At 39.7% G+C, this 6,651-nt stretch overlaps 1 long non-coding RNA gene across 1 annotated transcript; it reads left to right on the top strand.

Annotated features, from left to right (window-relative positions):
- LOC145660284 (uncharacterized) lies at window positions 1-2,539 on the top strand. The gene is made up of 4 exons (XR_014126530.1): window positions 1-62; window positions 1,738-1,836; window positions 2,116-2,220; window positions 2,304-2,539. It is a non-coding gene; the product is annotated as an uncharacterized LOC145660284 (long non-coding RNA).
- The last annotated feature ends 4,112 nt before the right edge of the window (window positions 2,540-6,651 follow it).

Here is a 6,651-nt window from a genome sequence, read left to right as displayed (position 1 = left end):
GGGACAGTACAGGTGTAGCATCAGCAGTCATCATCTTATAGACGTCAAACTCCAAGTAACAGGTAAACCAACCTCTTGTATATTTAATGTATGAAATGTTGTTGACTGCATATAGTGACTGATCTGTACCAATAACTACTGTACTACATAAAACAAAAAATCTATCCAGCGGCAGGATCTGCAGTTCTACTTCTGTTTGTTTCTAGTTACATCTTCTGTTTGTATTTGTATTTCATGCATGTAGTTAATGACTCTTGTCCGCTATCCTGTTATATATACATAGTGTATATAGATAGATAGATAGAGGGAGGGAGGGAGGGAGCGAGAGATGGAGAGAGAGAAGGAAGGAGGGACAGAGAGAGGGAGAGTTAGAAAGAAAATTTTAAAAAGACAAAGAATGGGGATAAAAACAACGTTTGACTTTATGAAACAAAATAGCGTTGCGCTTCCTTTTCACAATACAACAAGGCGGTGAACGTCAACGCATTTCCTTGAGTTGTAATAAGTATGCATGTGTGTGTGTGTGTGTGAGAGAGAGAGAGAGAGAGAGAGAGAGAGAGAGAGAGAAAAAAAAGAGCAGAGAGAAGAGTCTCCTCTCACAGCTGGTGCTGTTCATTAACACACACTAACACTAACACATCAGGACCAGTCTGAAGTACAAACAATCAGACCAAACCAAATTATTACACTTCACAAACTAAACTACATCACCCACTGGAACACAAACACAAGCACAAAGCAAAATGCAACGTTATCTGGCCCTAAAACGTCAGTACACGGTAGCAGACGACCTGTACGCAGTTACTGACATTAAACACAGAACCACGTTGACAAAGTCCAGACTCAGAGAACACAGCCTGGCCGTCCAGACCAGCCGATATAAATGTTATGGCTGCCCAGAGAACAGAGACTCTGTCAGCAAAAAAAATCTGAGACGGTCCACCCCAACTTTAAGTGTCTGTCTAACACTGACAAACTGCCCATCCTACTGGGCAAAAAGAAGGAAAGCAGCGCTTTAGCTGGGTGATACATATCTGCCTGCCATAAGATGAGGGACAGTGATTAACCCACCCAAACATACACACACACACACACACACACACAGACTATATTACCCAGTTTATAAAAGTTACCTAACTATCATTATTAACTATTTATTATTATTAACTATTTGTTATTATTAAGTATTTATTATTTTCCATCCTTATTATTTATTTATTTTCCTTTATTTTCACTTTTACTTCTTCTAATTATTATTATTTCAGACCAATTACAGTTTCTCTTCAAGTTCTTTTATAACAGAATTCTTAATTTCCAAAATTGCAAAGGTTGTAATGTTGTGTAATGTTCATGTGGTAATACCGCTTTGGCAATACTATAGTTGTATATGGTCATGCCAATAAAGATGACTGAAGTGAAATGAACTGAGAGAGAGAGAGAGAGAGAGAGAGAGAGAGAGAGAGAGAGAGAGAGAGAGAGAGAGAGAGAGAGGGCCGACCCAGGAGCCCCTAATTCATTCACTCTCAGAAAACGACTGAAGGACACACTGCACCTACAGAGCTCTGCAGCTTCAGACGTAGCCAACGTATCACCACCACTGACACAGAGAACTGAACACGTCTGTTTGGCCAAACTGTACATACATCAGTTCTGTAGTACAAAATCTAAACTTGTTAAATACATAACAGTCCTGAACCCTCATTACTTATAACTGATCACACTTTTCTATTCTTGCAGAGGCTCCATATAAACCTGTAAATCCTCCTCCAGTGGACACTGACACAACAAGTCCAACAGCTTCAACTAAACCTACTACTACAATGACGTCTCCAAATGGTTAAATGGTTTCTTTAAATCTGTGATGTTTCTGAGAATAAAAGTTATTTAATGCGTCATTTAATGTAAACTCTCAATGAAGTATAATGCCTGACTCTGTAACTTCAAACTGAGCCTGTAGAGACGTATTACAGACCCATTCATGTTCTTTTCTATTTGCTTGTGTGTCAATAAGAATATGCTTTGAATGCTTGTTAAACATTCATACAATATAATATTTAAAATGACAATTAATACATTTAAATTTAATATAAATGCTTCCCACATTCCCACATGCAGGTGCTCACACTTCTCCACTGTACACACGTCATGTCATATTAGCTGGTGTGGGGGGTTTACTGCTGTTGATGGGATTAGGAGGAGTCATCTGCTGGAGATACAGAGGTACACATACACACACACACACACACACACACACATAAATACATACATATCCACATCCATCTCACACTGAGTTAATTTTGTAGTTCAGAGACGTGAACAGACGGTGAGCAGAGAGGGACAAACAGGACAGAGGAGAGATCAGCAGACACAGGTGAGTGTCACACATCCATGTTATAATATCAGTGAACTCTGATTCAGTGCACAGATCTGTTCTACAGTGTCAAAGCTTGGATCAGTGAATGTGACTGTTTCTGCATGATTGTTCTGACATTCTGTACATGACTACAACGTTAAGATCGAAATAATGTAATTGCCAGCCAATCCCTTCATGTAACATCGACATGAGGCAAGAAACATTTGGGCCATATACAAAATAGTTTACTACATACTTATGCTGCATACTGGACTCATTATATACCGTATAATGTTTACTGTTCCCTGTAGTAGTATGATGCATAATATCCAGTGTGTACTAAAACGCAAACCATACTAAGGGGTCATGTGAACGTATGAAGTTCTACCCACTTGTGATTTACGGCCACTGTTGCATGATGAGATGCTGTACACCATGGAGACAGGCCTGGTCACGTACTGGATTATTTGGCCATAGCAGTATGTCATCTGGGTATCTTTTGTGTACTGGAAAAATTCATTTTGGTCAGACTAGTTTTCAAGCTCTCTTCAGTAAGCACTCATTAACTAAAGAAAAATTGATCAACAAACATTTATCATTTGTATTAAAAAGGGCAGATGATGTATGTATATGGTTACTCTGCTCAGCTACTTTATTAGGATCACCTTCACACTACATCCAGTTATCTTCTAGCTGCGTTATATACCTGTGTACAGTTCCACAGGCTTGTGTATAAACTTCAGACACACTGCTTTTCTTGTTACACACTCATACATGCTCTAAAGACACTACCACTGCAGAGACACTTCTTTGTTTAGAGTGGTCCACCATTCAGGTAGGATCCATTCAGCAGTGCTCCAGTGGTCACCCAGTAAACAGTGGTGCACACCTGCAAGATATGTGCACATATTAAATTACAGACTGCAGGTCATTTCTGTGTCTTTATAAAAGTGGCCGGTGAGTGTTTAAATGTTTGTGAATGTATAAACAGATTACACACGTGCTGCCATAAATTAGATTTACATGCGCAGTTATGGATTAAATGTATATTACAATTAACACCCATTAACACCTCTGCAATACAATACATTTATTATATTAACACTTGTATTAATCCACTCAACAGGGTGTGCATTAGTCTGTATGTGTGTTAATATTTTGTAATTGTGATATTTTCTGCAGGATGATGTGATGTATTCTACTGTAGCCCAAATTAACACCACCAGACCAGCACCCAGAGCAATGGATAATGGAGATAATACAGAATATGCCAGGATCAAACTAAATTAACAAACTTAAATTCACACACACGGGTATATGTGCACACACACACACACACACACACACACACACACACACACACACACACACACACACACAGGGACTTTTATTGTATGGTATCTAGCCAATGAACTGTTATGTTCTTCTGTCTTGGTTTCAGTGCTGACTTTGTATAATTTGCTGTATTTTACTAATTAACTGCTAATTAGTTACTTCAGGTGTGGTTTCTGACTGGCATAAGTTAGGAATTGTAGGTGGAGGACTAACAGTAACAGGGGCAGGACTAAGACTGATAACATTACAGTGTAGCCACTCCAAGAACCAGAGTACTTGGGTTTTATTCCTTTTGGGTTCATCTTCTGCTTCGGAAAGGAGGCTAACCGCTAAATCTACAACTAAAATTGTGACTCCTACAAGCAAGTACCGTTTTTGTTCTGTACATTTGCAAAAACTATTTGTTTTATTGTTACATTATGGATTTTTGTCAGCAGATTGTCTTTTCTGCATTTTCTGTATCTCAAAGCATTTTTGTATATTTAATCTTTAAATAGTAGCACATTTTTCTGTTATTAAGCAGGTCATTTTAGAGTCAAATGCCAACCGTTTTCTGTATGCGTCACTTGCACTGTGAGAGTCTATTATTGTTTCATAAATAAAGAGCCAAAGCAGGAAAGAGTTGTGGTTTCTGTTTACACCTACTGTTCATGAAGTACATCGTGTGTGTGTGGTGCAGTTTGACAGCAGAATGTGTGTAGAGTGCAGTTCACTGACAGCAGTTGGATGCCACTGTCTGTTTTTTTGTCTTTAGGACCTTAAACTGGAAACCATTCTAACTGAGCTGTGGTATGGTTCACATATACACATTATTGGTGTACAAATTCACCAATGCATTGGACAGACAAGCTTGATCAGGAGGGTTGAACACCAAAGTAGAGCAGATGGTTCTGCAGAATTGTACACAATGTGAAACCAGATCAGTGACATAGAAACAGTTCCACTCAGACTCAAGAAAAAACACCAAATGTGAAAATATTATGTGTAATAATGAGAAATGACACAAGGAAAAAGTATGGAACATGCTTATTGAAATTTATTTAATACTTCGTACAAAAGCCTTTGTTGGTAATGACAGCTTCAAGACACCTGTATGGAGAAACTAGTCGTATGCATTGCTCAGGTGTCATTTTGGCCCATTCTTCCACACAAACACTCTTCAAATCCAAACTCCTTCTATGAACTCTGAGCTTTAGTTCCTTCTATAGATTTTCAATTAGATTCAGGTCAGGTGATTGGCTGGGCCATTCTACCAGCTTTATTTTCTTTCTCTGAAACCAATTGAGAGTTTCCTTGGCTGTGTCTTTGGGATCATTGTCTTGCTGAAATGTCCACCCTCCTTTCATCTAAATGGCTGCAGATTTTTTTATCAAGAATGTCTCGGTACATTTGTCCATTCATTCTTCCTTCAATTATATGAAGCGTGCCAGTGCCATATGCTGAAAAACAGCCCCACACCATGATGTTCCCACCTCCAAACCTCACTGTTGGTATGGTGCCTTTTGGCCTCCAAACATCGTGTGTATTACGGCATCCAAAGAGTTCAATTTTGGTCTCATCTGACCAGACTATATTCTCGCAGTATTTCACAGGCTTGTCTAAATGTTATTGAGCAAACTTTAAATGTGCTTCAACATGCTTTTTCTTCAGCAATGGAGACTTGGGTGGTGAGCATGCATACAGGCCATGGGGATTGAGTGCATTACTTTTTTTCTTTGAAACAATTGTACCTGCTGATTCCAGGTCTTTCTGTAGCTCTCCACAGGTGGACCTTGGCTCTTGGACAACTCTTCTAATAATTATTTTCACTCCTCTGTCTAAAATCTTGCGGGGAGCACCTGGTCGTGGCCGGTTTATGGTGAAATGATGTTCTTTACACTTCTGGATTATGGCCCCAACAGTGTTCACTGGAAACTTCAGTAGTTTAGAAATTCTTATGTAACCAATGCCATCAGTATGTTTTGTAACAAGAAGGTTGCAAAGGTCTTGAGAGAGCTCCCTGCTTTTACCCATCAGGAGATGTTTCTTGTGTGGCACCTTGCTAATGAGACACCTTTTTATAGGCCATCAGTTGAACTATCTAATTTAATTTGCACTAATTGGCAGGATTGCTTTCTAATTACTGATAGATTTCAGCTGGTGTCATGACTTTCCATGGCTTTTTGCACCTCTCTTTCTTCATGTGTTCCATACTTTTTCCCTGTGTCACTTCTCATTATTACACATAATTTATGGACATCTATGGTTTGATTTCGTTGCATGTGTGGATTGGATGGGTTCTTACCGACATCTGGTGAGAATTTCATGTCAATAGCACCTTTAGAAATATATTTACTTAGAAAATTGGTGACGTGTTCAATACTTATTTCACCCGCTGTATGAGAGTGCCACTGTTGTTGTCCCATGTTTTATGTTAATAAACATCTTTCACAGACGAGGGGGTCTGCACGTCCTGGTCCACACCCATCAACACTCGGGCCACCAACGTGGCTCGATATCTTTGTCGGATATAAATGGAGGCCAATACTGGAGGGAGAGGATGAGGAAGAGCAACCATCACTGATGAGATCTGGGCTACTTTGGTTGACCAAATAGTTAAGCATGGGTTGTGTTTCAGAAGAGCTGAGCAGGGGTCCAGCCTAATCTAAGTCACTACACTATAGTCAGTGTCCCTGAGCAGCACATGAGTGATGTCACAATGTGTGCAGCCATTAGCCAGAATGATGTCATTCATCATCATGTCACTCTTGGTCCTTACAACTGCCCACGTCATCACCTTCCTCCATACACTACACAACACACTCATTCCCCATCACCAGGGGACTGGACCAGAGCAGTCCAGGTTTGTTGTTGTCTACAATAACAAGTTTCTGCCAGGCTGCTCTGGTACACACTGAACACCCATGATGTGTTGTGCTTCACCTTCCACCACTTCCTAAATCCTGTTGAGGAGTTCTTTTCAG

The sequence above is a fragment of the Electrophorus electricus genome, chromosome 2 (genome assembly GCF_041902795.1).
Source record: "Electrophorus electricus isolate QZ-2024a chromosome 2, ASM4190279v1, whole genome shotgun sequence".
Lineage (NCBI taxonomy): Eukaryota > Metazoa > Chordata > Actinopteri > Gymnotiformes > Gymnotidae > Electrophorus > Electrophorus electricus.
The sequence above is the reverse complement of the archived record's forward strand: the minus strand, read 5'-3'. Positions and strand labels throughout refer to the sequence as shown.